Source organism: Battus philenor, unplaced genomic scaffold, assembly GCF_028537555.1.
Source record: "Battus philenor isolate CCGP_79_NKW_IND1 unplaced genomic scaffold, ilBatPhil1.0.hap1 SCAF_13, whole genome shotgun sequence".
Classification (NCBI taxonomy): domain Eukaryota; kingdom Metazoa; phylum Arthropoda; class Insecta; order Lepidoptera; family Papilionidae; genus Battus; species Battus philenor.
The window spans coordinates 10654590-10678273 of NW_027181675.1; the positions used below are offsets into that span (position 1 = coordinate 10654590).

A 23684-nucleotide genomic window follows, 5' to 3' on the forward strand; every position below is an offset into this window, starting at 1 on the left:
TCGCAACGATTGGCAGGTGGGTTGGCGATCGCAGTTTGGTATTACGGTGTACAAAGGACGCTCCGCCCATCCTCTGGAAACTTCTTTGTGAGCAGTGGCAATTTTATATAATTAATGTACATAGTATGAATTATATATAATTGTATCACGAAAATTAGAACCCCGATCTGCGATCGCAAGTTTCGGTGCTCTACCGCTGGGCAACCACTGCTAACCGATACACATATAGAGCCTAGAAATCCGTTAAAAATTTTTTTTTATTGATATTGCATCTATTTAATTGATCCATTACATAATTTGAAATATATAACTACTAAGCCAATGTAAAAGATACCAGTGTTTAAGTTAGATTAGTTATATAGGATTAAGTGTGAATGTTTATGCTGCATAGGCAAAGCCGACAATACGATCTGATGCAATTATAACAACTTTTACACAACACGAACCCGACAAGACACGCCGACATTGTCCGCGACCGCGACAATAACTCCCGCTTACACTGAAAACCACTTAAGATAAAATAAAAGTATTATTACTCGTAAATATGAATAACGAAAAACATTGTATTACTTTTTCTAGAACGTGAAGCAATCTAAACACTATGTTTTCAGTTTCCTTTGTAATAAAATTGTTTTAAAAATTGTAGCATTTCTTATCGTACTCTATGCGAAAAAACCTGTACAGCTTCGTTTTAATCCAAAGAGGTCAATTACATTATATCTATAAAAGTATACTGTTCATATAACACCTGAGATTTTCATTATGAGCCATAAATAAGGGTTTGAGGGTGACAAATTCAGATGTTGGAATATTAGAGTGGCCCTCAGCCACCACCGGTTTACTACGTAGCATTGGACTCCCCCGTGCACAAACCGGTTATCGTGGTGACCTTTGGCCTTTGGTCTTGCAGTGGGCGCCTATCGGCTGACATGATAATATCTTTATCGTCTTAATTCTTTAAAATTAAAAAAAAAAGTATTTTATTTTGTTACCTGTAGGAAAATCCTGTACAGCGTCATATCCAAGGAGGTCAATTATATAACATCTGTCAATCTACTATTAAGGTGTAAATAATAATATTAATTATTTCTACATACATCATTAACGACGATATAGTCAAGGTCGCGGATATCGCTAGATGCGGGCAGCGCAACACCCGTCATCGTAGCGATCATTGATTAAGGCCTATATGCTTTGCAGTGGGCGTCTCTATGGGCTGGCATGATGATGATGATGTCATCTTTATCATCTTAATTATTCATTACCTCTTACATACAAGAACAATAATGGTAGTAGCAATGATTATGTCACCCTTTACGATTACATAAAGTAGTAAAGTTTGTAGCATCATCCGTTTTCTAGTGCGCTTTAATATACAAAGTGTTGTAATATGAATTAAATCCCACTTAAACTCAGCTCATGTTTCAAATTGTCAAGCCGTAGCAGTGTATAAGCTAGTAAGCGGTAACTGATAAATATTTTGACTGCAAAGTATAGGTCTCTCCCAAAAATATCTATGGGAGCATATACCATATTTGCCACGCTTGACAGGCGAGTTGGCGATCCTAGTATGGTATTATGGTATGCAAATGCTGCTGCCTATCCTTTTGAAACATGTTTGTGAGCAGTAGCAATACATAATTAATGAAAAGAGTTTGAAATTTCAGAAAACATGACAATTTTTTTTCCTATACATATAATTATCTTTGGTTCTATCTACTTTTAATTATACAACAATTATTACAGTCGCGTTGATGTAAAATATGTGTTTCATTAAATTCATAGAAATACCACGAAGGCAATTCCTACAATTAACCCGTAATGCCCTCGCGTGGTCGTGATGACCACGAGCAGTAATAAAAGTGAACGGTTGGTACTCTGACGCTTAATAATAAAGAACTGCGCCTTTTTAATTATTACAAACGCGTATAATCGGAACAGTCTAATGGTACGTACTGTGGGCAATGATCGTGAATAGGCTTGATTCACTATATGTGCACATTTTGTATGAATTACAAGATTTAACCCTGCGTACATTCATACAATGAGCAGTCATAGCCCAGCGGTAGAGGACTGAGACTTGCGACGGCGAGTCACGAATTATATTCCCAGGAAACAATCTTAAATGAATTTGTGCCTTAGTTATATAGAATTAGCTCTGCTCAAAACAAGTTTCCAGAAGATGGACATCAACGTCAAGTGCGTACCGTACCATAATACCACACTGCTATCGCCAACCCGCCTGCCAAGCGTGGCGTTTATTGTATATACCCTGTTAATGTCTTTGTAGGGATTATTGTCTTACTGTGGTCGTCGGAATGGGCTGAAACGACGTTCATAATAAAACTGAAAATCGTCACAAAATAATACAGAAAATTTCAGGATAAAGAAATGATTCAGTATTACAAATTACACCATTTCAAACAAAACTATTTTCTAAACTATTGTCAGTTACATTGTTTTTCACCTCTGTTTAGAAATTGGCCGTCTGTGGGCAACAACACCCGTGACGCAAACGGAACGCAACAGTCGTGCGCTAATGACCGCGTATCGACGATTGCGTCCATCGGGTGGACGTGTCGTCACCAAATTAGACGCGAAACGAATCGAACCCAACATCCCGGGCTATTTACGTGACGAGCGACCACGCCTCGCGTCTCCACATCAACGAACCACGGGGCAACACGTACATGTCAAAACAACAAAAATAGACGGACAGAAATAATTTAAATAACAAAATTAACTTGCCCACCCGCCGCAAACGACACGTGCTGTCAAACCCCTGACTTATTAAACATTGTATGAACACTACGGGAAGCACCACTAGATAGACTTTAAGCATGACTTTAATGTATACAATATATGATACAATACGTTCACGAATATTATTAATAATCATAATATTTACTGTAAATTCTACTGTGACAAGTAGGTATTTAACTTGAACTAGAAAGACTGAAATTTGAAGACAAGGGTTCTAGAGTCCATACATTACTTAAAAATGTGCTGTTCGTACCATGTTTGAACACAAACTGTTTTAATATCACATTTGCATAATTAATCTACATTGATCATGAGTTATGAACTTTAACAAATTGTAATGACCACAGAAATGGGTGTAACCTTAAAATAATAAAAAAACGAATGATGTTCTAAAACCCCGCAATGAGGTCATACATGTCTAAACAGTTGAAACCGGTTCCATGCAGTTTTTTACTGACACAAGACAATCCAATATTTTTAACGTTCTTATATAGTCGACAGACACGATTTTTTAAAAATTTGGAATAAGTGGACGCCGACAACTATGTTGAAAAATTAGAACTAACAGACAATCAGTTGTCCCTGGACTGTTTATATAATATTCTACACTATAAAATAATAAACTTACTTTGAAATACGAATTCATATTCTTTATCTATATAGTGTAATTGTTTGTAAATATATATATTTAACTTTTTTATTTTTGCCAAATAATAGGGTATAATGTAGAAAGAAAGGACACGAGCAGTTATGCTGTTTTCAAACTGCAACACGTCATGTTTCCTGCCCTTTCGCAGTAAACATTGTGTGACCAACTCACGTCATATTTGTAGCTCTTGGCACTTGCTCAGGGAATTCCAGGTGGGCGTTGCCGACAATCAATACCAAATGTCCTTCATTTATGTACACTTTTTAAAATTAATGTTATTAAAATTTAAGTGTATGTCATAGACACAAGATACTCCGTATTTTTTAAATGAATATATTATCACATTTTACTACGTTAGTGAAAGCATAATACAACACATCATAAAGTTGTTATGAACCAGTTCGGATACCCATCATAACAGAATTAAATTAATGTATGACGTCAATTAGGGGCCTAAATAACAACACTAAAGACAACTTGTTGCGGAATAACATTTAGATTACTATTATATAAAGATATTTATGTTACTTGAAAAAAATTGAAAACAATTACATAAATAAAACGTAATATTTAGGTTAACGAACAAAAACTAATAATTCTCTAGTTTTTACCTCTATACGTATTACAATAAATTCAAATCGATACTGTTGCAATAATCGCTATAATAAACTCGAGTACAAATTAAAAATAATTGCCCTGTTATATGTTTGTATTGGTATATTACGATTAGATAGTGTTATGACTAATGAAAATAATTGCTCATTAGTAACACCGATATGATATCACAATATTAGCAACGATACAGAAGATAAAGTTTAGCTTTTTATAATAATTATGATTTTTCTTGGTAAAGCGATGACATAGTTGAGGTCGCCGGAAGTCGCTGAACTGCAAGACCAGTCATTGTGGCGATTGGGAGAGCGCTTAAGCCTTGCTGTGGCTGTCTATCGGCTGCCATGTTGTTCATTATGGTTATAACTTTAACTTTTTAAATCTCCAGATGTCCACTGCTGATAGTAGGTCTCCTCCATAGATTTCCAATAAGACCAATAGTCATCTGCTAACAATTCAACTTGTAACTGATATTTACAAAATTTATGAGAAACAAACAGCACATAGCTGAAATAATGTAATAGAGTATTTTAATGTTATTTATAATAAAATCTGAAATGTATACCGCAGCGTCACAAGAATAGTTCCAGAACGGCACCAGGATCGCATATAGGTTAGTAGGTCGACACCGAGCAGCGACACGTGAGATCCCGGTACAAATTTAAATATTAAAATTCGTATATCAAATATAACAGAAAAAGTTATTTACGTGCATGTACAGGGTGACTGGTTATAGGTGTAAAACCTTTAAAAGGGTGAATGAATATCACATTCGCTGACACCAAGAAATTAATGGTTTCGGAAATAATGACGTAATGAATTGATATAGTAAAAAAAATTTTCACGGTGAATCACCACATATTAAAAAAACAATTAGTTACTATCTGTCACAGCACGCTTTTTACTACCGTAAGTCATTGGCCTGCATCGCATTCTAATAGACCCTCAGTGACCACGTTATACAGAATGATTGAAAATAGGGGTAAAAGCCTTAAACTTTTTGCTGACAAATGAGCCATACACTCATACCTTAAAAGCTTTTACAGCTATGACCAATTACCGCAATTAATCTACATTTTTTTCATATTTTAATTAAGGCACGAAGAAGGTTCATACAGAAAAATTGTATAAAATACACGTATGACAAACTAGTAAAAACAGGTATTTCTTTTACTCACATAATTGCAGAATAATTTAAATTACCTATCCCTCGATGTGAATAATTTGACGTCAATCTAAATAATATAAAAATGAATGTAATGAAACAATATACCATGGATGCATTATAGAAAAAATATAATTATATCTTACGCAATAAAATTACACGAAAAAGAAAATTTATATTGTTAATAATCATTGTTTATAATAAAGACATTCAATTTTTATTTTTTGCCGAGTAAGTTATACTGAGTCAGTCTGTTATGGTACATAGTACATAAGAAATACTGATTGGATTCATCACCACACATCACATGTGACTAAAGTGTAGTGCCAGTCGCCGATACTCCCAGTGACCTAACTACCTATGCCGTTTATAGCCAGAAACCATCGCCAAGGTTTATTTTTACAGAGCTGTCTTTAGTAACTGTTTAAGACTAGAATAAATTTGCTTACAAACTGAAGTTACTTATTTATCTCCATGTGCAAGAGAATATTTATACATTAGTCTTACTAGGCGCGATGTCGAAATTTCTTGAATAAATTTGTATTATTTATATTCGTATATTAAATTTAATTATATTCGCAATCTTGTATTTAGATATGAACGCCAAGTATATTATACATTGTCATATCTCTCTATATATAAAATAGATTTTCAATAATTTACTTACTCATCGCGATATCTCTGGAACAATAAAGCTTAAAGACTTGAAATTTTGTAGGAATATTCAAATCGCTGAGTAGAAGCCATCTAAGAACGGATTTTACCAATTCCACTTGTATACTATGTTATATATAAGGCGTTTATTTGCCAGAATATTTTTTAACAATTTAAAAATGATCAAGAATGAATTATATGAAATTATGCCAACAAAAAGCAGGGTGGGTCATGATGGATATCAACTTATATGTATGTATGTATAGTTATATTATCATTAAAAATATTTTTTATCGCAACTACAAATCTCAAGCAGTGTTATCTGATCGATCTTCATAAAATGATAAAACAATAGCATGGCCGTCATCGGAAAATCAGTGTGACGCATGAACGAATGTTTTGAGTAAAATAATGAACATAAATTTCATTTAATATTATTCCGATTAAGCCGATTCTCGCGTTACGTATACGGGGTTATTGGATATGTAAAAACTTCAAAGGATTATGTTTAGGCATATTTGCAGTCAATTAATGAAAGGTACATCCTATCCAAAAATCAACAGTCACAGAAATAATAACGTAATGAAACATAGTAAGAAAGCGCGTTTAAAATTCAAATTACTACATATTAAAATTATTTATTGATCACTTATATGTCTCTGCAGACTTTATACTGCCAGTAATTATTGACCTGTCGTATACCTGTAATAAGAAATAAATTAATTTTAGAGTGATCACTTTATACAAAATAATTGGAAAATGATGAAAACATTTAAAGCTTTTTACTGACAAATGAGCTATTTTACCCTCTTAAGACTTTTACAAATATAACCAAACACGCTGTATATTACAAGAAATTAGTACATAATGTACGTATAAGTTTCAAAGTATGGCGCCAACTATTTATAAACATTGACTGTACGGTGTTAATAACAAAACTAGATAGAAATGATTCGCATACGCGGATAAAAACATGTTTTCCGTAACGGCATTCCGTTTTAATCTGCAGCACATTAAACGTTTGATTGGAACGAAGAACATTAAACAGATTTCAATACAAGTAATATCAAGTTGCTAGCCAGTTATTCTTTGCACAGTTGATAAGGTGAAATATCAGCCAAAAAGTTGACTCACGATTTTCATTCAAGGTAAATTGTGTTATTCATATATATAAAACAGTTGAAAATTTTTATTAACACTTCTGAAATAGTCGTCGAATAATATTTCTAGGAAATATATATATATATCACTAAAAGTATTTCCCGAGAGATTTTTAGTAGATGACTGATATTCAAAGAGGTTCATGATATTTTTCCTTGAGCTTGACCTGGCGATGGCCGGGTAGAAAAACGTTAGCAACAATTACGCAATAGATGACAGGTGGCGCGTTCATTGCTAGAGTAATGGGAGCAGAAATTAAGTTTGCTTCTAACGCAGCGTTCTAACGCCCACGTCGCTTGTTTCATTATTTGCTAGAGATGTTCCGAGTATTTTTTAGTTCGTGCGTCCAGTGTTCACAGCAATCGGTTCGTTTGATCTACAATGTTCAGAAAATCTTTGCTTTTAAAATAACAAAATGTTTTAATATCATACTATATCCTATTGAATATGCGGGTTATACGTATGCTGCAGCCCGCAGCTCGTGAGAAATTTATTTATTACTGTCTTTATAACCATATTTGGTTCAAAATAAGTAACGTGTAGGTATTTTCACAAGTTATATTAACACAAGTGACATAAAGCGAGTCGTGTCAAATGAAATGGATAGCCAAGTTGGGTTATAACATTGCAGTGGAATTTTCCATGGAGCTTTCTAGAAACCGGGGACGAGTTGCGCCTTGCGACATCCGAATATGACGGTGTCGCGGTCAGGTTTGCCAGACCAACGGCAAACAAATACTTAAAAAAGGTTACAGGTAATGTTTTCTTTCATGTGTAACCCAATATCTCACGACCATCCAATATTAAATAAATTCTATTTGTATAGATCAGATCTAAAGCAAAATACATAAATATTGCATGTATAATCAATAATGACAACTCGTTTTAAGTTAAAAGCTTTGAAGGGGTAAATATATAACTCATTTGCTGTTAATTAATGTATTGTACACATATCTAAATACTACGGTTTCTGAATGAGAATAACGCAATGATAAGATAGTAAGATAAAGCCGTTTTAATAATTAGGGTTATATAATTGTTTTTTATCTGCAAACCTTACACTGCCAAACGTTATTGATTTTTCCCGTTTTAAATCTTTCAAAATGATCTCTTTATACAAGATAATTGGAAATAGGTGTAAAAGCTTTAAATAAATTTCATAGCAAATAATCAATATATCATGATTTTATACGAATAACCAATCACATTGTATATTAAAAGAGTTTAGTCAATTTAAAATATTTTTACTCAAACAATCGACACTTTTGTTGCAACTCTCGCGTCCTTTTAGAGTTCACTGGCAACACTGGTCGCCCGCATCGACACTTTCACTGCGTATTCAATGCGACGTACCGTGCCTAACCCGTATATAATAACAACCAAAACTAAAACAAGTCCCTTAGGTCTCACTACAAATAGTACTTTGTTTTAAGGAGACATTTCACTAAAAATACTTTTAAAACTCCACAACGAAGTGAACAATATGGTGAAAAAAGATTATTTGATGTCAACGGATTGAAATTCTTTCACGTAAAATAAAATCCAGCGTTCTTTTCAAGTGCCACTTGACATATAAGAGAAAGGTCTCGGTCAAGTTATTGCCCAGTATACTAGAATGTTCTAAAAGTAGCATTTTTATTATGGAATATAAGAAATAAATATCTTGTCCCGATACAGGATATTTATTTCTTATATTCTATAATAAAAATGCTTGTTTAAGAACATTCTAGTATAGGTTGTTTTGTATGTTTCTAAAAAATCCCGTCTTACCGGTTTGGTTTGTTTTTTAAGCTGGTACAATTATTATTTCTTTTAAGATGCGTACTTTATGTACTTATACTAAAAGTTGTAAATAATTTATACGAATAACTATTATTTTTAGTTTTTGTGCAATAAGGCAACAAACGTGAATCATAAATGAAATTTGAACTTAATTTTTTTGATCACAACATAATCTAGTGGATTGCAAATTGAAGTGGCAGTGGTTACGCTATATAACGCGAAGAACAGACGGCCGCTGGGGCGTTAAGGTTTTGGATCTGATCTCAGAAGGTGGATAATTGACCTTGTAAAGATAGTCTAAAGACGCTTCATGTAGACTGTTCTACCGGTCGGTATTGGAAATCTTACAAAACTAAATTTTAAACATAATTCACATAATATTTTGTTTAATCGAGTTTGTGTCGCAGGGACCCGTAAATTTTAAGCAATAGTTGTATTTATAAATATAAAAGTTTGATATACAGGGTTGAAACTGACAAAAATGTACGGCTACTAGGTAAACTACGTTGTAATTGTTCCCACTAATATATAAAAAATTCTGCGTTTATACTATAACATTAGTAAAATTACAATTCATTAAACTTTGCGCCTAGCTGCCGTAGCAATAAGTTTTAGTCAGACTTTCGTACCTGCCAAAGCCACCATTCATATTTAGCCATCCCCTCTACGTGTTTTAGGGAAAATAACACTGGTAAGCTTTCAGCTTTCAGTTCCCGTTCAACTGTACTAACAAATTTTGTTATTACGTCGAACCAAATAAGGCGTGCCCACACGCCTTACTCGGCCCAGTCCGATATCAAAAACACTTAATGTGATAAATAAACATATTTTACGTAAAACACGACCTTGAATCGAGCATGTAACGCAGATAACACACGAAACTAATTTAGATTTAGATTTTTGTTTATACGCAGTTTAATAGGCTTAAATCAGTAACGTAGGAAAAACCAGATAAGGTGTTGTTTCATTTTATTCAATTATTTTTCGATGCATACTGCTAAATTTTAAAACTCTTGCGGTGAGACGGAAGTAATAAATTTAAAGTTTGATTTTATATGTTTTAAAAGATTGTAAGCAAGATTCAGGATGGACCGACGACATAGTCAAGGTCGTAGGAAGTCCACGGGAACAGCGCAAGGCTGTTCATCATGGCGATCTCTAAGGGGAGCCTATGTCTGGCAGTATGCGTCTATCAGCTAACGTAACGATTATGATAAATCAAGATTTTAAGAAAAAAATTTTAGGAGCTTAAATATATCAACAAAATAAAAGTACTTTAAACTGTCCCTTACAATTATATGTATATAGAATCATCAATATTTTTTCTCGACCTCAAGTTTTGACGAACATAAATAAAAACAAACATGACGTCACGTTAGGCACGTGCAAGAATATAATACTGTAAAAAATCCAAATGGAGTACTGCAATAACTGGTTTAACGAGATAAGGCGAATAGTAGAGAGCTGCCAGTCGCGATTGTGACGTGGTGGAAACATGCAAACTGTATTCTGTCTTCCCATCGCTGTTACTGATCGCCTCTCTTAGTTTAAGTGTGTTTTTTTATAAACATTATTGTTAAAGTATTCATTACTCTAATTTTTTTCTTTCGTCAAAATAATTATTTCAAACTATTTAATAATTAAACAGTTATGCTTTTAATAAATGTCAATAAATTATCAATACACTCAAGCAATAAATATCAGAGTTTATAAGTTCATTAACAACGTAACCTCTACTCACTTGACTGTAAATCTCTTTGAGCCCGCTCGTGATGAATTCCAAAATTGGAACACGTTCACGAAATCGTCCGTTTCTATCAAAAACACAAGCACTGCAACTGACACAGAATATTACCCAACACACAAACTAGGTAGATCACGTAGCGCTAGACACACTTTTTAACAGGGCGTCGCTAAATAGGCCGTATGTAGCTGTATACGTTTCAAATCTAGTCCTCTTTCTCAGGATTGCATTTAAAAAAAATAACAAAAAATAAAAGACTTGATAACGTGAGACGCTTGTTACCCGTGGCGTTGCGCAGTGGTGACTGAATGAGGCGATAGCTTCAACCACGAATCGATGTTGTACGGCGGCGCAGTGGTGTGTTGTCGCCACAGTACGCACGCACACACGCGCGCCCAATCTCGCCGGGACCGGAGCAAGGTACAACGTTGTCTGTGTCTCGCTACTCTAGTAACACTCCCCCATCGGGAGCATCACATGATCAATAATCACGTATTGCGATTTACTTTTGTTAATTATAGGGTTCAATTTCAAAAAGGGTACATTTCATACATTGGATACGCAGATCATGTTTTTTTATTATTTTTAGCATAAATAGTAATAGGCTATACTCATTTGCTGTCAACTCATGTATGTACCATATATAAATTCACCATACACATATTTTTAATGCATAAAAAAGTAAATACAAATTATAAATAAACATTTCCAAAAAAAATTTGATGGAATAATAATATTTTGACTGGTTTGAATGCAACTATCTAAAAAATCAATTGTTTCAGAAATTATAAATAACATCAAGATATTATAGTAAAGAAGGTGTTTGGAAACTCGAATAACTACATATTAAAATTTAAAATTGTTTACTGTCTGTCCATGATGGCTATATATTGCCAGAAGTAATTAGGCTGTTGAATTCTAATAGAGAAAATATATTAATAAAACTTATTTATATAACACATAAAAACTCTAAAGCTTTTTGATGACAATTGAGCTATACATACGCTCCTTCAAAACTTTTACACATTATTTCTAATCGATCTGTGTAATGACGTAATCAATCTTACACAAATATTTATAACTCCATAGTCGATAACTTTTTTAAATTCGTTTTCAAAAAATCTCAATTTCACACAACAGATTAACAATATCTTTATGCATTTAAGGCTCTTATAAATATAATGCAACGCGTTCATTATCTTAATCATTAAATAATCGCACGTAAAAATAAAAATATATATAATCCAGTGACATGAATAGAACAATGTTTTTGTAAGAATCAAGAATTATGGTGATAAGACAACGATTATACATATAAAATGATAAACGCACTTTCACTGAAACATTACTAATATTTAATTATCAATTTGGTCATAACAAAATCATAGATGTACATATCAATCCGTCTTAATATAGATAGTGATATACAAAGTATATGTAAGGCACAAAGTGGCACTAATCTAATGTTTACGATTACGTAAATTTGTACAATGTTTTGGTCCGAACAATGACAATTCATATCAATCCGGTTAAAATCGGATCAAACACATCTCAGTCGGGTAATAATCGCTTACACAATCTGAATTAGCCGAAGCAGCTGCGGCAATTGGCGGGGCCCAATTGCTAACGATCGCCATATTCCATACGCTCATAAAAACACGATTGAACTGCCTTACATTGACGATCATCATTTACACCATACAATTATAGAAATAAAGTTAAATTTCTAAAATATTGACCATAATACATAGAACAAATGTCACACACATCATTCGAAATAATCAATTTGTCGTCAAAAATTATTTATCATAAATTATGTATACTTATTTCTGCTCAAAAGTAATAATGACAATTACATAACCATATTATATTATTATAGTATATTATCCATATTGTCGTATAAAATCTGCTATGTGACTAGTCATTGTACGGTGAACTGTGATCCCTAAAAATAAGTTAAATTGTATCAGAAACTTTTTTAATTTTTCATGTCAATTTTTTTTTAACTGTAACCCGTCCATATCTGGACATAGGCGCCTGCTATAAATTTCCATCAGAAACAACATGAAGCGGCCTGCATCCAGCGAATTCCGGTGACCTGAACAAGGTTCTGTGTTCTTGTGGATGCGTCTTTCCTTTGAAGCGCTTGCCTGTTCTCAGCCTCCGCTCTAGAACCAAAAGGCCGTCTGTTCTCCACATAAAGTGGCCTATCCAAAAATATCTCTTAGTAATATGTTTTTCTCACACAATGCTCCTAAGATTTAGACAATTATTTATTTTATTTGATGTTAAGAAATGTTACTCGTAGTATAGCGCTAATTTGGTAGAATTGACAATGTAAGGTCGTTTGAACGTTTCGTGGCCGGGGACTGGTTGATAAGGGAGGCATTGACCCAGAGCTAAACGACAAAGTAGTACATCGTGTTTCAACCGTATTAAACAACAAAGCGACTCGGTCACACAAAATGGGTCTTGGCCTCAGAGACGAGTTTGCTAAAGTTGAACTTCAACCAATGGAATCAATACTTTCTGCAAAGTGGCTAAAGCCATTGCATCTTTTATACTGAGAATTTTCGAGAATAGTGTCAACTACTTTTATTATCTAAAAATAACATATATAATAATAATTTTTATTAAAGTAAATAATATTTTCTGAACTTAATTTTACAATTAAATCCAAAGAACGAATGTTTCTTCTTGCCTTGTTGAAATCGAAAAACAATTATTGCTTTAATTATTAGTTCAAACTTATTTGTCGTCAGAAAAGACAACACAACAACGAGATGCGCAAATCATTCACATAACCTTTACGTGCCTTTATATTCTGAACCAAACTTCACAGCTACTCAAGGGACATTTGCAGATTCCTTGAGTTCGAGGCAGAAAAGTGCAGAGGGCGCTTAACTTGACAGATATCCTAAGGTAGCGAACCTCGAAGGTTTCGGAGGAGCCTCGGTTCGATCCGCCACGTACTATTATTTCGACAGATTTGGCCATTTGCTTTAACCATAACATGTTATGGGTAAAGCCGCATGGCTTAAAATTTATAATCCCTTCAATAAACGGTTGCTTTTCAATGTTCATATTTACGCCAAAAATTAAAATGTTGTGAACATACACATATATTATTGTATACAGACATATGTTAAAAACAATAAATAAAAATAAAATTGCGCCTAAATCTTATCTTTAAAAAGATTAACAAATCCTTCATAGATCTCTTAGGATTGTGTTTAAGCTCATACATTAAAGTTCCACAAGATATATCACACATTCCTTTTCTTAGTTTAAAATCTAAAATAAAAGTCATTATAGTAAATTACAAAATAAATCTCATTATAGTATTCAAGAATTTTTAGTTAATCGAAATGTGTGGGACTTTGTTTATTGACACTCATGTACATGGTTGATAATATAATATACAACAAAAAAATGTTAAATTTAATTTAAAAAGCAACTGTTGAGTTTCTGGGCGGCTCTTCTCAGGAGATCTGCATGCGTAGCCGGCGGTAGCTTACTACTTATGATTGTAAAATAATCTAAGATTCAATAGCGCATGTAAATGCCTAGTTGAATAAATGTATTTTTAATTTGAACTGAGCTTATATTAAAATTCTCTTCAAAAATTTTGATTCATCATCATCATCATCGTTTCAGCTATAGGTCTACAGTTGCATATCGGCCCATAGATTTCCATTAATACCGTTACAAACCGGGCTTTTGAAATAGAAAATATCACGAAACTCCCTACTCATCTCTTTGAGAAACTAGTCTCGTCACTTTGAGAAATGATAGGACATCTGCTCAGTACATAAACTCAGCAATTAATTATCTACCACAATCTGTAAGCAGTAGAATTGTGATATTTGCTTAATTTTGTTTGTCGGTAAAAACGAGCGACTTTGTGGATTGGAACACAATGCCGTCCTCGTAGTTCGACTGAATTATGAACCAGGTATTTTATAATTCAGAACAATAAATTCAATTAAAACCCTTTTATAAAAAAAAAGTTTATTAAAAGAATACTCATTCGCTGATAAACCCTGCCTTTAACAAATTTTTTACTTCCGATTATTAATGAAATATTTTGTAGACAGAGCCTAACACTCTGTAACAGTCAAATTTGAGTTGTAAGGAAATAGAATAGTATTTTTTGAATAAACGACAACTTAATGTTCAATGAATTAACTTATAGTAGCTACTTGTAAGTCGTATCATCGACAATAAGCAATAAATTTGAAGCGTGCTATCTGAACGTTCCACGTAAATGTTATCTTTTACAAAAGCTTTGATTGCGCCATCGCCACAAATATACGCAGGACAAAAGACGTAGCTGTTTACAATAACATCTTTCTAAGCTCAATCGTATAGGTAAATTTTGTAATGACGAATTTGATGTATTTTATGTGTAACTTTACAAATTTTATTTATAAATAAATGTGGACTTTTAAGGAATGAAAAATTTTTTTATCATATTATATTAAGCTATATTAAATTTTCCTTGTTTTTCATTTCGGCCTACTTGCTTTTTTCATTTTTTACCTAATATACTTGCATCAATTCGTATATCAATATATCGAATTCATTTTTGGTGTTTTATCAGAACATGTAAATAATACAATTTTGATAAAGAGTTCCTTTTTTTCAGCTTTTAATATTATTAATTAGGCAACAAGTTTATTTAACAGCGATTATATTTTCAAAATACTAAAAGGAGCAGCCTTTACCCGTGAAGGTTTTGCAATTATTTAAAACAAATTATTTCTGATAATACTTATCACAAAAATATATTAACTAACATAATTTCAAATTCTTATTGTTATATTTTCAAATAACGCTCGTGCGACATACGTGTAATGTATCCCATACATTTATAAAGTGGTTACCTCGTCAAAATCCTTGGTCAATGTTGTACTGGCGTAGTCCTGGTCGAGTGCGGCCGGGAGGGACGTGCGTCGCGCACCTGAGAGCAACATGGTGTAACGTTAACGACAGCGTAGCACAGCGCACAGATTAGCAAAGCAACAGATAAGATAACATTATTTATGAGGGTTCAGCGTTTTGCGGTTTTGTAACAGAATAAGATGAGATAATCTTTTGTTTATTTTTGATTGACGAATTGTTTCCTATTTAGTTCTTTATAGGGATTTTGTTGTTGGAAAAAAATTAAAAAATGATATTTTACTTTTTCTATTTAATATTATTCATTTGCCTTTGCATCAGCACCATAGAATGTGCACCTACAAGATGTATAAATGACCTTATTCAAATTGTCGGAAAACAATAAGTGAAGGCCGCTCCCTACCGTCTTATTAGAAATCTACAGGATAGGCCAATGTCCAGCAGTAGACGCTATGACTGAAATCATGGATAGTGGTAATTAATAAATATTATTAAAGAGACTTGTAGTAATAGCTCTATGGTTATAAAATCTAGTTATTAATTATTGAAAACGAGTTTTGGTTTACACTTTTACAATGTATAATATGTAAGGCAGACGGCGGGGGAAAATATCATAGAAGAAAAGTAGCATATGTTATGATCAAAAATCAAAAAGTTATGATATTTACCAAAATTCACTAGGCCCGTATGGCTAATGTAATACAATGTCTATTTAATATGTAATACACACATTAATGTTTTATTTAAAATGAGAGAGAAATGTAACATTCACGGTACGAATGCCGGGTCCATCGCATTGTGGGAAGAAGAGGCGAGGAAATGTGACCGGGGCTGACGACCCGCATAGCAGGTTTATGTAGACATCCTTGCAATACCTTGGCATACATCTTCACCGACCAGACTCCTACTTAACCAAATATAAAATTATCCTGCTAATGCTGCTTTAGAAGTCGGTTCCGGTAAGGAAATGATGTCCGCCCACGTTCACACGTCAAAATCCATCAACATATTACAGAGAGATTTTGCTGGTATACCTCTTGTATCACCACCGCATACAAATTTACTATGAATTTATTTCTGTTTAATTCTATATCACGTGTAAATTACCACAAAAAGTTTATGTTTTCACATCTTGTAATATATATCACATCCATTTTAGGTTTTTGTAACCGCAAATTAATTCGATCCATTAACGGCTGGTTTCAGTGGATTCAAAGTTTAAACACATGCGCAAACCTTAACTGATAATTAAAATTAAAAGATGGTAATTATATTTAGTTTACACAGGTTTGTATTTTTAAAACATTTTTTACTGTGTTGTATACATGAATCTTTATACAGAGTATTTGTCAGAGACAATGAAGGCAGGCTAGAAACTGAACGGGGAAAATAATTCAGGCATCGATTAGGGAGTCATACGTTCATACGTTTTTAGCTCTTAAGTATCAGGTTAAAGTGAAAAAACATAATATACTGATAAAATGTGACCGAAATGATATTGAGGTATTGTAGTTGCAACTGATGTAGGTAAATTAAAAATCCCGATACGATATTTTGTTTCAGTAACCATGTTCACCTGACTTCTCACCTCGAATGATGGGAGGCATGGTTTTGGCTGGAAATTGGCTCAAAAACCATAATTCCCTTCTTGGCGCCTTGGTTGAAAAAAATACGCGCCATCTATGGCGTGACTTGTAATAATATGTAATGATGCCTTGGTAACTTAATCATTCATTTTATTAAATAATAACTGTATTTTTAACTATCGAAAAAATATGCTCTAGTGTTTGGAACTTTTTTTTTTTGTTTACATAAACTTATTATTTATTTTATTATACATAAGTTGAAATCAGTTAAAAATAAACTTCTGTCTTATCTGTCCGAAATAGCAACATTGTTATCCGTATTTGTAGTAAGGCTTACGTAAAGTTTGTGTCTATTTTCTGATCATATATGCTATAATAAAATGACTATGAACATCTAATAAAGTCCGTTCTAAATATTTGGCATGGATTGCGCGATCATATTTTTAGTAATAACTCGCGGTGATCTTTGCATAATATTTGCAGGGATTACGAGTGTAAAATACACAACAACGATAAAGCTATACATGTCGTATTAGACGGTACTATTCCACCGTAAATCAAACGCAGATTATAAAACAATCTCGGTACGTTTGTGGCTCTGGCATCATCCATATGCGCATAAAAATCTTTGTCCCTGCCGTGACACGAATTGACGCCGTGACACCTCTGGATCGTACATGCAAATCACATTTGACCTCCTACACATACTCACGGAGAGAAATAATAAATAAAAACAATACCTCGTTTCGACGTAAATTTAAAACAAATTTGTTTAATTAATTCAGAAAAACATACAAAATCTCTTAATACTGTTTGTTTACACTTTAGAGCAATTAAAAAATAACCCTATCTTAGGATGACAATTTAATCTATAATTCATTCAAAAATCGATTAACCTTCACCTTATCGAATTTACACCAAGTTAAGGATCGCGTGCGACTTTAAAGCTAAGCGTTATCATCTTGACGTCTAAGATGGCTGAATGATTAAACAATTGTTTTGGCTTGTTGATAGAAGTAGCACTATCGACTGAACGTTGTTCATCATTCTACAATAAACATGTATAATATTTAATCACTATTTTCTCATTATCATCATTTTCACTTTAGGGCTTCCAATAGGCCTACCCTATAGATTATCTTACGAAGATCTTAACAAGGCTGCGATGGTCGCTCCGTGCTCTACTCTATTTTCTACCATTGCATTTGGTGTGATGTTGAAGGCATAAGTTGTAATGAATGAAAAGTGACGTACAGTGCTATGCAAAGACTATTCGATGGGCAAGGAAGGGAGTACCACTTTTCTAACAAAACATACTACAAGCGCAAATTTTCTGGCAGATGGTAGGAGACACTTAGCTTATTAACAGTAAGCGCCAAGACACCGGTCGTTACATGTTCCTCTGGATGCATCGAGTTCTTAAGACGTCCAGGTGGACGTTTGATCTGTTTGTCAATCTTTCTATGAGAATTGTATGTTTCTAAGATATGATCTTAAATAATGTTCAGCAATTAACAAGGAATTTGAAAAAATTGTCAAAGAAAGTTTGTGTAATTTCAAGTACCTTCAAACTAAATACTTCATATAAGATGCACTTGGGGAAAAATATCTTCTCCTTCATGCTCTTAAATATATGATTTAATATTCTATTCAAAATATATTTTCTTTTCCAGGTCTAATACATTTATCGCTCGCCATCTTACGTTAAATATAGAATTTTAGATTTTGAAATTATGCTCCAAGAAATCAAACGTCAAACAAATTTAGTGTATTGTGTCGTTTTCCTATAACCTATACACAAGTTGTTAAGGAAACACGTGAATTGACTATGCTCGTAACTGCAACGACAGATTACTGCTAGGCAAATTTGAATACTGCCACGTCATTCTTTGCGAATGAAAACAAAGATTTTGTGTATTATTTCTAATCTTGTTATCAAGTAGATTTCTTAACTCATTAATTATTTTTATCGGATGATGACAGTCAGTTAACCGAGAGGCAAGTGGTACGGCCGTCCGTAACAATGCGATGCTACACGGTATTTTGCAATACAATATCTTGTACATTACATTTGCTCAAGATCATTGAATCAGATGGTGCATCTGTCTTGTACGGTACCCTTAAACCGAGACATGTTTTTTTTGGTCAAATGTTCTTTACCCGGGTATAAGGTGAGAGACTAGACCATATAACAGTAATGAATAGAGATACCTTCAAACTCTTGTTACTTGGGAGTATGCACCATGAAGTGACTGGACCGCAAGAGTGTGCAAGACCTCGACTTGGACTGCCATTGTAATAACGATTAGTTTATGAAAGACTCGATAAAGTATTGCTTACGATGCTGCTTAACAGTATACAAAGATTGTAAATATATGTAAAAGCTTTAAAGGGGGCAATAGACAGCTGATTAGCTATCAATTAATGTATGAAATATCCTATTGAAGAATAAATAGTTCCAGAAATAATAAATAACGTAATGTTAATGTATCAGTAGTAGTATTAAATGATTGTTTGTTATCTATCTCTGCATTTTTTCTGTTGCAAGCCCAGCGGTACATGACTGAGACTAGCGATCATGGTCGCCGGTTTAATTCGCGGGATACAATCTTATATAATTTTAACTTTGCGTGTTAATTGTATAGTATTTCTACTGCTCAAAAACCAATTTCCGAAGGATGAACAGCAGTGTCCTTTGTGTTCCATAACACTACATTGCGATCGCCAATCCACCTGCCGAGTGTGGCGATATATCAATATCCACCCATAATGTCTTTGAGACTGAAGGGACGATCTATCTCTGCAAACTGTGCTGCCAGAAGTTATTGGTGAAAATAAATTTAAAAACTATTTGAAAAAATTAATTAAAGTAGCATTTTTCAGAATGATGACTTTACACAATGATTATTGGAAATAGACGTGAAAGCTTTAAGGGGATGGATGTATAACAAATTTGCTAACAAATTATATATTTTCCTTTAAAGCTGTTACTGCTACTACCTAATACAATGCGCCTGTATATAGGGTGCCGTAGGAGTACTAAGTGACGGCACTATATTTAAAGAACTTTAACGTAACGTTTTTTTTTTGTTAACTTTAAGCCACGTATTATCAAATATCGAACCCGCAACACATGGCACACGGACCGGCATTGCTTCGTTCCCATCACGCGAACTGCGCACTTGACACAGGAAATCAATTATATAGCATGCCCCGTGTTGACATTATTTTATTTTAATTCCATCGACTAGCTTATTGTTTATTATACGCGGTAGCGCAGCTGTAACAATACTTTGACGAAACAAAAATGCAAATCAAATACAATTAATACGTATTATCGTTAATTTTCTTATTTAATTAATTTCATGTGAAAAATAAAATTAAAATGTTTCAATTCGAATTAAGACTTAAAATCAAAAGGCCAATAATGCTTCAAAGGAAACTTCTTGCGATCAATATTGGTAGACTGCCAGAGCAATCAAAGCTATATATATATAGCGTTGTTATAGCCCGTGACCAGGTAGTTAAATTCTATAATAAGGTGTGATCTCGATAAAATTCGGATTACTACATATTAAAATTAATCATTATTGACTGTCTGTACCTGTAGACTTTTAACTGCCAGAAGTTATAGCCGGTCGCATTCCAAAAAAAAAAAAAAAAATGTCAGATCACTTTATATAGGTAATCCTAAATAGGTTTACCAATAACTTGCAACCAATCAACCTGTGCACAAATCAGCTTTAATACTATAACGTATGTAAAGTAACATTTTAAAGCTTAACACGTTCCGTGCCACGGCAATTGTTGAAGATTTTCCATTCAGGCCGTATGGGGCGTGTACAACCCACACTTTAAAAATTAAAACAAAGTTCGTTTAAGACGTATGCTTTACATTTTTTCAATACTACAAAGCTATAATTAGCGGAAAAATTGATATTTTAATATGCATAACATACGCGCATACGTGATGTGTGAAGTTATGTATATTCAACACTACAATTCATTTTTAAAGATTCTTTTTTTTTTTTCAAGGAGAACTGCAAATGACCTAAACGGAAAGTGCAGCGGGGATCGTGTACGCCCCACAAGACATGGAATGGAAAATTAAGGGTTAGTACTTCATAATTTCTGATGTTACTAAGAAAAAACTATAAAAATAAATATATTCTTCGAAGAGGTATACATATATCGGCTTTCGCTTCTAGTAATGTTAAGCGCATGCGCCGAGAAACTCAGATTTTATAAAACAAAGGTTGATGATCACTGGCTCTTCGATTATTAGACGGAAAAGTGTAACGCGACCGTTTTCATGTGTTTCGATTCGCCGCTTCACGTGGACTGCCAAGGAAAACTTCCCTTGTCACTTTTCATGTATTTAACGTAAACGTCTTTGTCTTCCAATGTGGGTAATGCGCGGAATCTTTTTGAATCACCACGGTCATCGTCCGAAATTATAAATAAACCTCGATATAATAAACACTCCGTCGTAAAGTAATTGCGACTGGCGCCAATGAAAAATGCCGAATATATCGTAATGTTAAATGGGACAGAAAGAGAAGCGGGACAACTTTGACTATTTTATAAATGTTTCTTGTATGTTTTATATGATAAAACGTTGGTATGATAAAAAATAGTACATCTCAAATTTTAGAGCATCTTTAGCAATATATTGGATATTAATTCGATCATAAACTTCTTCTCTACTGTGTCTTCATTTTCGTGTCAGTCTTAAAACGCCTTGAGGAACCGATAATAAAATCTTTCCATGCCATCCTATAATCTACTTTTCTCAGGGCAGTAGCCATGGAAAATCTAGTTATTAATAAGTTAAGCTAAGTTATCTAGTCTGCTTGTGGTATGACAAAAAAAAATTAAGACTCGGTGGCATATTGTGAAGAGCCTAGTTTTAATTATGTGCTAATATGTAATAATGTGGTCATGTACATATAAACAATACTAACAATATTCATTTTTGGTATTATTATTAAAATAAAATAATAATATAAATTTAAAATGAATCCCCGACAGCGGTAAAACAATTTTATTATAACAAAATACAATTGTTTGAGTCGTAACGGCGGCTCTGTACTCGAACACACCTCATTAATCATGACATAATATAAGGCCACAAAGCACCCATGTTCTCTTACGTGACCCTGATAATGCATGTAATCCCATAATTATACCATTACGTGATCTCAACTAATTCAATTATGTCATACAGGTTATATAAAACATACAATCATTTAATTGTTTCCTTAATGGCAATTTAAAATAAAGCCGCCTAGTAGCGTAATATTTTATCTTCTTGGACACCAGTGATTTTGAAAATAATAACTTTTTAATCTGTTGCTGCTTTGATAGTAAGTTTATTAAATCGTATAAAACACATAAAAACATTTAATATTATAATATAATACATAATTAACAAAAAAAACTTGAATGATACAAAAAATATTGGGTAATGATGACCTGGCCTTTATAAAGTTATAAGTTTAAAGAGTAAGTGAGGATCATACAGTTAAATGTAATATTCTCTAAATTCAAAATATTAAACAAATTCGTTACATTTGATGTAATTAAATAATTAGCATTATTCGGCCTCCGTCCTCCGTCCGTTAATATCATTACGTGTTGCTTGACATTCAATACTTTTCGAGTTTAACTACCTGTTACAAAATACGGCATAAAATTATATACGAAATTTAAAATTTATAAATAATCGAAATTAAAACTGCATGGTCCGCACTACCTTTTATGGGTGTAATTATCTTACATACTTTCTCGATAACTTTTAAGATGCCAATAAAAATAATGCTGGCCATGTTTTATACCTACGAGACATCGTTTCAAAACATGCTTTTTTATTTACGCTGCCTTCAAACCTTCTCGCGGGTTGAATTTCGTGAAATCCGTTCTTCGATGACATTTACTCAGCGAAAGAAATATTCGTACTAAATTTCAAGTCTCTAATCTTAACGATTTCACAGAAATCTCTTTGGTATTTATATAGCTAGGAGTTATTTCATTATTCATAAAAATTAACGGTATTAAAAAAAATTACGAGAAACCTTATAAATCAGTTACGTTTCACACATTTAATAAATTTCGGTATTCACGCCTAGAACACGGTTCAAGGCGTTAGAAGTTATTTATGTCACGGAGGCGACAAGCTTCCAACCTCGAGTTTGGAGTAAGCTTACGTAAAATCTAGCGCGATCCAATGAATAAAATGAATACTTCGTTAAACAGAATTCAATACGTATCCGAGATTAAATTTAGCGTATTCAGAGGTATATTAGATTTTATTCGCTAAAAAGCTAGGATTTATAGTATTTGCTTGTTAATTCTCTTGTTATCTCCTGATAGTAAAATTCTGAAAGGTGCTAAGCCTGGTTTTTTTTGGCGCCTATGCCATCTTTTCCTCGTCCCCCTCCTCGATGCTCATGTCTAAGACGCAGTACAGCGTTTTCGGTCGTACTATATCTAGTTAACAGAATTCGCTCGGATCATTGGTTCGAGACGGTAATTTATTTCGACTAATTGGGATAAAACACCATAGAATAGATAGGCAAGGGCGCTTATTGAAATAGAAATGTCGATGGCAGATATCGCGACACATTCCACATTTTGAAAGGTTACATATTTCAGAAATTACAGCGC

At 33.4% G+C, this 23684-nt stretch overlaps 1 protein-coding gene across 4 annotated transcripts in view; it reads right to left on the reverse strand.

Moving 5' to 3' along the window:
* Ip6k (Inositol hexakisphosphate kinase) overlaps positions 1-23684 on the reverse strand; it is a 64331-nt gene that overhangs the window by 23636 nt on the left and 17011 nt on the right. The window contains exon 2 of one of the 4 annotated variants that reach the window (XM_068777211.1): positions 15417-15493. The exons of 1 other annotated variant lie outside the window; for it this stretch is intronic. The gene's annotated coding sequence lies outside the window, so the exon portion shown is untranslated. Of the gene's footprint in view, positions 1-3583; positions 3610-10527; positions 10818-15416; positions 15494-23684 lie in introns of those variants that run through there. 2 more of the 4 variants (XM_068777206.1, XM_068777208.1) reach the window with 2 other exon arrangements.